This window comes from Drosophila santomea, chromosome 3L (assembly GCF_016746245.2).
Source record: "Drosophila santomea strain STO CAGO 1482 chromosome 3L, Prin_Dsan_1.1, whole genome shotgun sequence".
Lineage (NCBI taxonomy): Eukaryota > Metazoa > Arthropoda > Insecta > Diptera > Drosophilidae > Drosophila > Drosophila santomea.
The window spans coordinates 4,282,255-4,296,229 of NC_053018.2; positions in this window are offsets into that span (position 1 = coordinate 4,282,255).

Consider the following 13,975-nt stretch of genomic DNA (forward strand, 5'->3'; position numbering starts at 1 on the left):
CACACCCGCACATTGGCGAAGAAATACGCCAACACCGAAGATGGAAACTCCGGCGATTTTAATCGTTTGTCTGGGCCAACCTTTTGCCATTGCCATAATTGCCAGAGCTTTGGATTCCTATTAGCCAGCGTTTAATATGCATTGCAATATGACATTTCCAGTTGTCAGTGTGACTCGCTGTTTCTGACTCCCATTTCGCGTTCTCTGACATGTCAAAGTGGCACTCAGAGAAAATACTACATTTTATTACTAAAAGTACATAAACTAGGTTACAATACTTCAATTGAAATGACCGAAAAATGACTGAAAGCTTGTTTTAACTAGTTTTAAGGTAGCTTTCATGACTAAATAAGTTAGGAATTCAGGCTCAATACCTATGTTTTTTAACCTCAAAGGGTACATGAAATACTGATCTATTAAAAAGATTTTTGAGCAGTATTTATTGGCAGTCACTGTCACAATCGCAGTCACATTCACAGCGGTGGCTGTTGTCGCCGGCGTGACACTTTACACACACAATAAATCACTGCGTGCAATATGGGCATTTGACACTCTGGTTGAGAAGTCATGAGATGGATGTGAGTATTGGATGGCCTGGCGGTAATCCTAGCTCCTGGGAAGCGGCGATCGCCAGTTGGCCAACTGGGGGCTAATGGGCCACCAGCTGCGTGCATCCATTGCGGCTAATTGGAATCGCGAATTGGCTAAGTGGCCGGCGAGTGCAATTGAACAATTAAACGCGAATTTAACATCGACAGCAGCGCAGTTCAATTAGGTATATCATAAAAACAGAACGATAGCACTGGGAATGGGAAGTGGATCAGAGATCGAGAATCGGTGGTTGTTCATCGGAGGTTCAGAGGATCGGAAAGGAGAGGCGCACTGAACACGGACAATGCAAAGTGTGTGGCCACGTAAAAGCAAATAAAATTAGAGAGTGCGCCCGGCCAGACTCGAGCATAAAAAGCCAATAAATTCCAAACGTCGACATTTAAAACGCACACTTTAATTAAAGCTACTTTAAGACGGACTGCAGCAGCCAACTGGCAATTTGTGCAGCACTCAAGTTGCAGCAACAGCAAAATGACGTGGTTGAGATCTCAGATCGTGCCCGGGTAAGAGATATATAAACACGGGGATATATAACTCACTCGCTTCGATCTGTGCGGACAAAGCAAATTTATGTATGCCAAATTGATCGATTGTGACGGCAAGTTATATCATTCAGCAATTATAAAGAGACGGCGAATTATCATTGACAAATTAATGGGCACAATGGATGGATGGATTTCACCCGGTCCCCAAAACGATGTCAAGCACTTCCAACGGTAGCCCCATACCAACCAACAAACCAAGCAACCGAGTAACCATACCATATATGCCACATATAGGGTTACCCGCGATAAAGATTTCGTCAACGAGATTCATTTTAATATTTTCTGAGCCGGGCACAATGAAAAATCAACTGAAAGCCGATTTCCAGTGAAAAGAGCAATAAGAAAAAAGTTCATAAAAAATATAAAAAGTAAAATCCATATAAAAAGTGTCGCGGGGAACCGTGAATAATCTGGACAGAAATCGGGCGACGTCATAAAGCGTGCTGGAATTTCGGTTATGAATATCACTCACTGCGCACACAGCCACGAATCTTTTCTTTTCTCGTTTTAATTGAGCCAATAAAAAACAATAAAAAAAAACCCTTCATATGGCCATTAAAATGAGTGGGAAAATCATAGTTAGGCAGTGTCCACAAACAAGCATTTTGTTTGTCTCCTCCACGGTGGCATATTGATATTTCATCCAAGTAAAAGGGAAATTTTCCCTTCAAAGGGCTCCCATCGAGACTTCGTTAGATACTTGCTCAGCTTGGTCAACTTGGCCAGCTTGGACAACTTGGCCAACTTGGTCAACTTGGTCAGCTTTGTCAGTTAAACGAAAACAAATGTCGCAGCAGCTACGAGTACATCTGCAGAAGCAAAACGGTAAGTGACTGGGCAACTAAAGTGTGTAAATATTTGTTTAATTATGCTCATGTTAGTGCAAGGCATTCAAAGTGCTTCAGAGATGTCGGTGCGAGGAATGTGGCATGTGCAGTGGGCATTCAACCGAATTGCAGACACTTCGAGTGCAAACCAACTCCATGGGAAAACGCCATGCTTTCACTATGCAATCAAAGATGAATTCAGAAGATGTTTCTACTAGTTATAGATGCAACATTTGCTTACATTCAGTTACTTTTACAGAGTATATATGTATATACAATTTCCTTTATTTTAAATCTTCCAATGTAAAATGTAATTTTGTACACTCCCCAAAATCAATTCGATTGCGGCTATCCATACAACTTACACAACAACCGCAGCTGTGATCCAGAAATGGCAATCATTTAATTTACACATTTCTCAGGAAAATATCTCCATTACAGCGGCGATACCCAACTATCAATTACTGCAGAGATCCAAACTGGAGAACAGATGAGTTATGGCCTGGCATTCGGCGAAACTGCACAGTTCACCGACTAAATCCCCGACTTCGGGCTAACAAATGTGGCGGCCATTAGAAATCGCTTTGCGCTAATGTGTTACAAATATTTCATTCGGCCAGGTTTCTGCTTTTTTTTCTTTTTTTTTGGCAGCAGTTTGCGCTTCTCAGGCGGTTTTTTGCAGCGGCCTTACACGTATGGAAAGCACCGTTAATGCCGTCAACATTGTTGTGATAATATGTTTGGTAAATTACCGGGACATATTTCTGCTACCAGTTGCCACTTTGCTACCTTACTTCTTGTGAGCGAGGAGACGACTCCATCGTTGGGTCCATAAATATGTGCCATTATCCGGCAATGCTCGCCCGTAATCATTCATTTTTGTGGTCGCCTTTGTTGGGCATATGCGTTTTGACCCACTGAGTTGGGTTCCTGGCTAGGTCTTTGGGTAGAGATGGTATTTGGGTTGAGGCAACTGCTGCCTAGGAAGCAACCAGCTCTTGCCAACTAAGTTGCAATAGTACATCTTGTTCGTAGGTTCCTACATGTATATTTCCTTAGAACACTAAGACTATTGTTTCACTTATACCTATTTGTAAGACCCTTAAAACCACATAACCGATATAATCGAAAGCATTATCTATTGGTTGCCAGCTCTATCCGCAAGTTAACTTCAGTGGCTCTGCGCACATCACATTGTCGAACAATGGGAACAACAATATATCTTGCAACACGAGTCAACTGTCGCTTTTTATTGTCGTCCGTTTTGGCAGACCGAAAAACATTTCTTTGTTTTCGGCAGTTTTGCATTGCAAATTGCCACAGAAATCGCGGCAGTTGGAAATGTTGCGGAAAAACTCATAAAAAAAAAAAAAACAGATACTGAAAAACCGCCGCAGGCAGCGCATTCAGCTCATTTGAAAGTCAAATAACTTGGGTTGCTGAAAAAAAAAAAGGAAAATCGAAACTATTAACAAAATCAGCGGATCAAGTCTGCCAGCTGGAGATACTCTATCTCTGGGATTCCTACGATAGGAACTTCTCTAGGCCGCTGAATTCGTCGGTTACTTGATTAACTCTTCGTCAGGGTACTGCGAAATCCTCCCAACAATTTTATAGAAAAATTGCCTGTTTTGCATTTGAGTTGCGGCCTTTTGCCAGTTGATTTCGGCTCAGCAAAATTACTCCACCGAAATTGTTTGGCTAAAGTGTTGCGCCAAGAGGCCTAAATGCCGAAAATTGCCAAAAAAAAAAAAAAATAGGGGAGAAACTCGTACTTAAATCAAAAATGTTTTAATTAACTTAAGTCCCGTGGTTTCGGAGAAAACAACTTAATAATTCACAAGCTGCATTTTTTTCGCTAGCGAATTGGACTTGATGTTAATCTTTCCGCCAGAAATTATTATCCAAAAAAGTCGCAAAATCGTTTAATTATGCAGTCTATTCGAAAATTAATTTAATAAGATATCAACTTGATAGTGCAAACGCAACATATGTACTCTTAACTTTTGGATCTTATCAGTTGGGCAAAAATTGTCACGTAAAATAAAGAGACTAATGATTTCTGGGATTTCATAAGTGAGATCTCAAGGCGGATGATAAAATAAAAAACACAACATTCAACGCGCCATATGGGGCTGTCCACAATGTTGTACGCATTTTTGGTCATTCGGTTAATTGGCAGCCGACAACATCCCAAAGATTTTCTGTCACAAGTGTGAGTTTGTAGCTGAGTATATTCGTTTGGATACGTTTGGATTCTCGGGCCTCGAAAATGGAATAAAAAACGAGTTCCTAATGAATGGCCGGCCCAGCAAGCTCACGTTTTGAGGTTCCCCCCCAAAGAAGTGGACATAAAAATAAAAAACCCAAACAGCGAATGTATTTTGATTGTTGTTTGACGCATGTCAGCTGGATCTTGGCCGTTGTTGTTCAGCTGGCGCCACAGAAATGTCAAAAATAGTGCTCTACAAGCTCCACTTCGAAAGGTATTGTGAGGGGGGAGGGTGAGGGGGAGAGTGGTGGGGCAGGGGAGGAGGTAGGTTTTCCGCTGCAGCTCCACAAATGATCAGAAAATGAAGTTGTTTCGCTTGTGCGGCACGTGCGTTTGCTTTTCAGATTTGAGCCCGGAGTTTCGGTTTGAGTTTGGCTTGAATTCGCTTTTCATGTCTCGAGGCACGACAAACGGACCCATTGACATGGGCCAACGCAGTTGGGTGCCCCTCGGAAAACCCCCCTTTGGAGATGCCCCTCCCCATGGAGCTCCTCATGTGGAAAGGTTCCATGTTGAGTTAACTAAGGCATGACGTTGAAGCTAGGCTTGCAATTAGTTTGATTTTGAAGCTGGGGCATTTCAAATATGCTGATAGTTGAAGTCGGCGATATGCAGGGCAATGATGGATCGCCAAGAAATGAACCACTATATACATAACTTGCAGAAAATTAAATGGAGAAAATGTTAGCATATTTTATATCTTATAAATCAAAGTCAAGTTGTGGCTAGCACATGAAATGATTAGCTCCTGATAATCGCGTTACTCCCCCAATTGGCCAGATAAAACAGCCATTCTGCCTTTCAATTGGCCAGGCTGTCGTTTATCTCCGTATTTCAGCCATTTCGACAGTTTGTGGCCATATCAGATATCGCAGATCTTACAGTGCGATCAATGCTGCGCTTCATTAGTCGGGCAATTAATTTTTCCGTGTGCCATAAAAGGGCACTGTGACGGCAAGCATGACTCCTCCTCGGAGGTTGCAATCCCCTCTCTGGCTCGGAAATCCATGGAACCGCAGAGATGCTGAGATTGAGTAATAACCTAACCGACTAACCGGCAAACCGCAATTCACAATTGATTTATTTTCTCTTCTAACGGTGGGGGGGAACTAGACAAATACGCGACGCTTGGAAAGTGAGCCACACTTCGTCATCGCTGGCAGTTGGATTAATTTTGAAATATTGCCGGGCAGTCAAACGTCGTTTATGCGCATGTAAAGTAAACGAAACCTCTTGTTGTGAAGGGGGGTGTAGAAAGGTATCTCTAGGGGACACAAATACCCACTACAAGCTGGCCGGCGAAGAATGAGTATGAGTATGAGTACGAGCAACAGGGCCACATGTGAGGTGGAGGTGAGTCGCAGTCGCTGAGAGCTGGCGCTTTGATTTATTGCCAAAACGCTAATAAAGACAACAAGCTGCAGGCCGTCGACCGTCGACCGTTCGACTTCGTGCTGAGGCCTGGGATCTTGGATCTGGGATCTGGCACATGGAATCTCATGGATCTGGACAGGATGTGCCGCTGGCCAATTGACAATCATGCTCGTGGACCGCCATAAAACACGTATAAGTGCAGGGTGGCTACCCAGCGAATATACCCTCACCAATCATAAACAGGAAATTCCTGACGTTAACTCAAATTGGCCATGAGTTAACGAAATAACATAATTTATTTTAAATATATAGATCGATATGATTAGCTTGGATAAAATGAGATTTTAATAATATAATTTGCTCGAGTATTAGAAGTGAAACCAGTTACAAAACGTGAAATCAATAAAATATACCTGTACCCTAATATTTACTATTTATTCGGATTAATTGTTAGATTGATTATGAGTACTAAATATGTGTTGAGAATGCCAAGTTTGCTGAACCCCTTCCAAAAGTGTATTCAACAGTCTTCCCTTCGATTTCTTTGCCCAACCAAGTTCGTTGTCCAAGTCTTTTGTGCTAATTAGGCAGCTCCTTCTGCAACATCTCCCTCCGCTCCTCCGCTCCTCCGCTCCTTCGCTCCTCCCATTCCTGCCCCCTTCCGCAGCCCGCAACCGCGGATCATGGCTGGCTTAGTGACCCAGTTAAAGGTCCGAGCCAACTTGTTTTGGCAAACATGTTCTAGCTGGCAGTTAAAGGCTGAGATCCAGAAGGGGGCAACGGGAACGGGAACTGGTCTTCGCAGCACTTGTTGGTCCAAAAAAGTTGCATCATCATTGCGGAGGAGGCGCGATAAAAGAGCGGGGTGTATATACAAAAGTTGGGGGATGAAGAAGGGGTTGGCTGGGGCCGGAGGTTAGCCAACTATTGTACAACAAGCAAACGCGCGCCTGGCAGCAAATGATGCCATGTTATATATTTTCCGTCCGTCCTCCTTTATTTTTCCCCAACGTCGGCACATTCGTGCAGCTCAGATTACTGCGGGGCGATAAAAATGACTTGCCAACTTGCACATTTGGCCAAGAGCTCTCCGCGGATTTGGATTCGGAGTTTTTTTTGGGGAAGGGGGGAGCCTCTAAACTCTCGAGAAAAAAAAAATGTCGGACAGTCCGAGCCAACTCGTTGCCCATGGCAAATATTTAGATAGATTTGACTTTTCATGTTAATGGCGCGCTTTCAGCTGTTCATAATTAATCGGGCGTCCGCATTGAACAAGTGAGGCATTTTTATTTGCCAGTTTACCAGCGGAGCAGACTCCGATTCGCAGTCCAAGTCGAAGCTGAAGTCGAAGTGAAGTGGAGTCGAGCGGAAAGATTACCAAATACCAGAAGACATTTTTTATGGCTAATTAAATGCATTGGCATCGCATGACTGCCAGGTATCGATGAAGCCACTTGAAAAATAGTTCTTAGAAGTTGAGCACATGAAGAAAAAAGGAACTAGTTTAATTATTATTTATATTCATTTTATGTTTATGAGATGGTCAAATGTTAATGTTAGATAAAATGTAATTGTAATTTGAATACATTTTAGTCACATCCCAGGTTGGTGTGCATTTCTTACTCTGCATCAGATCAGATCTAATAGACTTAAATCACAGATTCCAGCTCGAATAGATCAAGCCGAAAAGCCCGAATCAAGTTTATCGGCGACCGTGTTAACAACCTTAATCTCTCGGTTTCTCATTAATATTATTTTTTGGCCAGCATCCGAACATGATTTAGACTCAGCCCGCCGCCGCCGACTCATAAATAATATAAACAACGAAATCAGCCAGCGAATCGGGCGATAATAATTATTTATGAAATATGCACGCAAGCGCAGATTTTAATTAAATTCGTACATGCAAACGGCCAACTGTAGGTTGGACTTGGATTTAAATTTTGGATTTGTATTTGGATTTGAGCTCATTTCTAGAGCGGGTCAAATCGATAGAGCCCAGATAAATAACATAAACTTGAGCCCAGAGACAGCAATGTTTATTAATATTTTGTCATAATTTTCGGTGCTGCAACGTGAGAAATTATTTCTGTATTTTGACAGGCGGCACTAGACGTTCGGTAAATCGAAAGATAAATCTCGCCGATAAGTTCGCAAGCGGGTCAAGTGCAGGGGTTTTAATTAAAGCCCGAGGATCAGGTTGGATCGGGTCGGATCGGGGCTTTATCTCAAGAGCTGGCCGCAAAATTTATTGGCCCACTCACGCATTAAAATCATTTATGGAACTCATATCGCACGCCACGAACAACGAACAACGAACAAGCGGCAACGATAAAGAGACCCGATCTGAATTTATTAAAATGCCATTTTCACATAGCGAGTGGCGGTTTTTCTCTGGCTATTTTTCCCATATTTTAGACACATATATACTATTTGTTTGTCTCTTTTACCAACTCCATGTTCGCCCGCTCAACAAGTGCAGTTGGCCTGGCCCAAAGTGTTTGGCCGTTTGCAATTTTTGTGGCGTGGCAATACAATCAATTTTTAATAAATTGTGGAAATATTGCTTTGAAAGCATTTTGCATTTTCATATGTACAATGGTGTTCAAATTAATAGTTGTGGAACTTGTAAAATGTCCATGAAAACATACTTTAGAGGCTATAAATCAAAGTTTTAATGCCGAGCGAAGGATATTTCCTCATGTAAGAGACTTGATTTTAATGCTGTTCAAGCATTTCAATAACTAAGTATACGGGCATACAACTGGTGATAACCCACACATATAGCCGAATAACAAATGTTTTCAAATATGCTTATAGTAAACTATTATTATAAGCTTGAACACAGCTGTGAGTGTGTTTCTCGAGGCTTTTATTGCGTGGCATTATTTAATGACAGCCTGTTGATAGCGAACCGATTATTCCCGATTTGACCTATGGATTTGACAGGGATCAGCTTCATTATGCGACAAATTCGCTATCGATCTGCGAAGACTTTCGTTCATTAGGCGGAACTCTGTTGAATTTACGATGCTGTTTACACCCGGCGCACAGTCAATATCCATCAAAGATGCATTAAAGTTATTAACCCTCCTCCTGCAAGTCGAACTGTCCATAAAAGTAGCAATTAAGCGACTCAAACGCATATCTAAGCATGTCGCATTCGAGGACTGCGAAAAACTGCCAAGACGGAAGACCAAGAGCGAAGACTGAAGACTGGAGACTCGACGTCTGCGACAGTTTAGTGGCAGGAAAAAAGAGGGGCAAGAGCGGGCTTCAATTCAATTTCGGTTTTTAGTTTGCTGACTGCAGACGGCAGACTGCGAACTGCAGCTCGTTAAAATCGGGCTTATTAAAGGCGCGCGTCGTTTATGGCACATGAAAATCATTTAATCGATGGCCATATTTGGCCCCGGATTTACCGCAGATTTTGGCAGACAGTCGCGGTTTTTGCGGCACCCACACGCCTCTAATCACAGACACAGGGAAGAGCTCGTTGAGTGGCGTTGAAAAGCGCGGAGAACCAAATGAAATTATGGCCCACAAATAGACGGCAAAAGTCGCTAATTATGGGCGCTAATAGCGGCAAATAAATCTGGTAAACAATTTCAATTTGTTATTCCGCTGAGTTCATAAATATGCACCAGGCACCGGGAAATCTCCAGCTGCACTTCAAAGACTTGGAGCCAAAGACTGGGTCTAATTAGACAGCTTGGTGGGAAAATAATTCAATTACTTGCTCGGGAATTATAATTTACGAGTATTAGCGTGTGCAGAATATCAAAGTTGTTCGATACATGCGAAGAAATAAGGTCAAAGAGTTAGTCGGTTGCTATTCAATTGTTTATTAACCTTTAAAAGATTTATTGATATAAACAAAGATTTCAATTTGATAATTATTAATATGACATAATACAAATAATGCCTTTACAATAATCTAGTTTATCGTTAAAAAATTATACTTTTATAGCTTCGTCACGTTACAAAATAATAAGTTTGCAATTAGAGTTTAATTACAAACAAATTAAACCAAATCGAACTAAATATGAGATATTTATATCTCTTTCTTTAAGTGTATTTGTTGATCGTATTTGCTGCAAAGCAGACATTGATTAAATGTGTTAACTCAGTTCAGATGAGAACATAAACTACATATAGCCATACAAGTGAGTCTTTTAAGGGAACTAAACATTTTGCAAACTAATTACATGAACGACAGTGATTAAAAAAATAAACATGAAATTCTCCAGTGGAAAAGGACACAATGAGGCAAAAAGGATGGGGAGCTCGTGTATCTGTGAATCTGAAAACCCCATGAGGAATTCGTTCTCCACTCCTCTGGCTGCAAATGCCAAGCTCGCAAATACAAATGCTGATTGCCAATATTCACATTAATCTCCCGAATACCCCGGTCGACTCACTCCCCAGATTCTCTATCAACAAATATCTCACGCCACAATATTTAAGATGCCAAAGCGTTTTGCGTATTAATCGCCAGCAGCGAGCTCTTGTTGCTGTTGTGTATGCTGTTGCTGCCTGCAATCGAGTTGAACGTGACGGCAATCGAGTGGCGCCACCTGCCGACCCGAACCCCGAAGAAAACATCTTTGAGTGGTTGGTGGATAGAGTTACCCGAAAGCATTTCGTTCCCCAATTGATTTAAAGATGCTGCTCGAATGCGAAAATCCCAAATTGGTTTGGCGATTTCTCAATCTCGCTTTTTGAATCTCAGGTTTTTCGGTTTTCAAAAAACAGAGTGTGACTTATGCGGGTGCCAAAAGGAGCACACAAAAAGTAGCCGAAATGATACCAACAATATCTGCAACATGAATGACTCGTTACGCCTGACCTATGTTGTTCCTATTGCTGGTGTTGCTAGTTGCTAATGTTGTTGCTGCTGCTGCTGCTGTTGCAGTTGCGGCGGCAGTTGCTGCGGCAGTTGCAGTTGCTGCGGCAGTTTGCTGTTGGGCTTTGGCCGCCGTTTCCATCGACGCCGTCCTCAATTGCCCCTCTGAATGGCGTCCAATTCGATTATTCTAACATGAATTATAGTTCGTGTTCGTTGAATGGACAATTATGAATTTATCATGTTCAATTTCTGAGCAGATATTTTCTGCTCTTTTTCTATTTTTTTCCAAACCTTTCGGTTGTATCTCGTTGCAATTGGCAATATTTGTTAGCCGAGCCAAAAGTGGATTTCTCATTCAGTCTCACTCTGGCCTGACTGCCAGAATATGTATTTGGCAATTGCCTTGGAAATGCTACGAGAATACATGTATTTCATTTAAAGCATGAAAGTATTCCTCTAGAAAATAATAAATATTTTCTTTAGCTCATACCTTCGAATTTCCTACATTGCTTAATTCCGCGTAATTCAGTTCCCCGATCGCATGCTTCGATTGCATCAGTCACCGTTGAAGTCGACTTGTGCAATAATTTAGCGAAAAATTGCGGGTCTCATAAAAAAATGAAAAATATTTATTGAATTTAAATGCGGTAAAAAATTCAGGGGAACAAACATTGCAACAAATGTAAATGCAAATGGAAGTGCAACCGACTTTGTTTTGTTTTTGCCTTTTACGATCGCAGGGCATGAGTGTGCCGGAGTGTATAACCGATAATACGATATGTATAGTGTCGTAAATCGCAGGGGGGAATTAGTCATGGTGCGTGATAAATTCGCTTTTATTTGACTTTCGTGTGAGAATTTTCGCCCCTGGGCCTAAAGTGTTCAATACGTTCTTTGTTGCCACTTTGGTTTTACTTTCCGCTGGACATTGACCCGTCCATTCACCGCCGATTCATTTTTACCTTTTTTCCACCGTCGAGCCAATGTCAAAGTTTCACTTTTCAACCTGCAACCTGTTGGGCCGATTCTCTAAGTCCCGAATGCTGCGGCTGATTATGCAATTATTGGCAATCACTTTCGGGCCCGTTTAGAGCAGCGGGCGGCCCCTGGCTTTTTGGTTTTTTTTTCTACTATTTTTTTCTACGGTATTTCTACAGGCAACACAAAGAAAAGGGAAATTACATAAAAGTGAGCAACTAAATTTTCGCCGGCCTGGGATTTCTGCACGTTCGCAGCACGAAAGCGCGCGCAAATATTCAGACGCCGGCTAAATCGCCACGAATTGATCGCAAATGAGGGTTAGAGTTCAGTCTTACGGCCTGGACCGGCTTCACTTTTTCGATTTTCTGAGTCTCAGAGTCACTGGGTTTCTGAATTTTTGAGCCCAGGAGACCTCGACTCTTCATGCTATTCAGTTGGTGGAGAGCGCAAAAGCGCAGCTAATGGCGTACCGCAGGTCTTATTGTTAGCAAATATTTGTGTTATAATGGCGCAAGGTTTAGCAGCTCCCAAGCGAAGGGGCTAATGATATGGGTGAACCCGTTTGCTCCGAGATTTCAGAGGGTGGTTGTGGGATATAGGTTTGGATATAAGCAGAAGTCAGTTACTGAAGGAAAATACTATACCTAGCTAAGTCTTGCAATGTCAACTAGGCGTATGAGTGATTATTGTTACTCATACGTAGTGTGGTCATTGCTTATAAAAAATATATATAAAATGTAGCCAATTAAAAGCTTGAAATTACGCATTTCTTAATGCAAATTCCGCTGAACACGACCGGGTATTGGGTCTCCTATTCAGTCATTCTGCTAACCTCATTTGACTCGAATGCGGTTGATGCTTATCGGCGGTTTGTGGCACGCATGCGTTAATTGTTGGCATGGGGCAGCAGCAACAACAATGCAACAGCAACAGCAACACAACAACCAACCAGCAACTAGCAACATCAACACAACCATTGGGGACAGCAACAACATCCTGCGCGTGCCCCCAAAACATACAATATATCAAAATCTAACACTGGCGCTGGATATCGCGTTCGCCTGATTGCGCCTGCCCATAAATCATTTCCGAGCCAGGTCGCGTTTGCTCTTTACTGCATACTATAAGCTCGCAGTATTTGCAGTGTGCTATATATATTATACACCCGATTGTCGATTGCAATCATCCGCAAAGACAGCACGCACGCGCGTCTAAGGATAATAACCAGTGGGTTCACAAAGTGGGTGCAAAGTGGGACGAACGGCCTACAACTTCATTAGGGGATTCGTGGAAAAGCTGGCGGAAAATTCGCGAGCTAGCATGATTTACGCGCTGCGACAGGCGAACAAGTCTTTGCACTCATTTCAGCAATTTCACAATTAATCAATTGCAGCAGCAGCAACCACAATCGGGCATTAGTCAGCCATTGAGTTCAGGGAAAAAGGAGGAAAATCTAAGCACTTGAAAGAAAATACCTTACAAAGATACCCTACCTTCTCATAACTAACACTCTTACAACTTTTATATTAAATAAGTTTCTCAAAAAAATATGAATAAGATTATTTATTGGATTATAAAATAACCCACTCTATATGAGAATTATATTCCTAAAAGGATGATACAAGTTTATTATATAAAAAGAAGTAGTTTCTGGTTAATCCAATGATTTTCCACTTTAAAATATTAAAGTTAAGTATTTTAGGGTACTTTAAAAAACCCTAACTACTCCACAACCCAAAAGGGTAACCAAAGTTGTCGATCCAAAGCTGTCGTTTTTGAGGTCAAATGCTTGCCAAGATTTTGCCTTTGCTATTTTTACGCTGGCTCCAGTGTTCCGCGGCTCAGTTGTTCAATTGTTCATTTGTGCAATTGTTCAATTGGCTGGCTTTTGTTCGAGTTCGGGTTCAGAACGTGCGGGTGCTTTGGCCACATAAAAATCGAGCGATCTATCTGGCCATCGATCGACTCGAATTGCCGTGGCTTTATGTGTGTGTCGGCTAAGTGACATGTGACATATTGTCAACGCATATTGCCTGACGATCATTTGCATAAATTCCAATTCCGATTCCAAACTCGAACTCGAATTGCAGTCTTGCCAACTGCAGTCTTTTTGCACGCTGCAACAATTGTGTTGACAAACATTGTTGCTACACATGCAACGCGTCGCGCGAGTGACAAAAATGTTGCCGGCTACAAAATGGCTAATTGTGTAAGCATGGTAAATGTTATTTTCGGTTTGCATATGTCGGCGACTAATCAGCAATTGTTGTTGCTGTCAGTCGTGCGGGGTGACAACTAAAAATGCAAGCAAAAAATATATAAACAAAACGCTGCCAGTTCAAATGCTAAAAGAACTGTGACAACAATGTTAATAAATTCTCTGCTAACCGATTTTCAATCAAAGTCATTCTTAGAATTTAAAATGCGGATTATTGATATATATAAAAAGGATTTCATGTCTCTTTCAGGCGTGTTTCTTTCTTACCAAAACTTTGTTCAATGCTGGCAGCTCCGA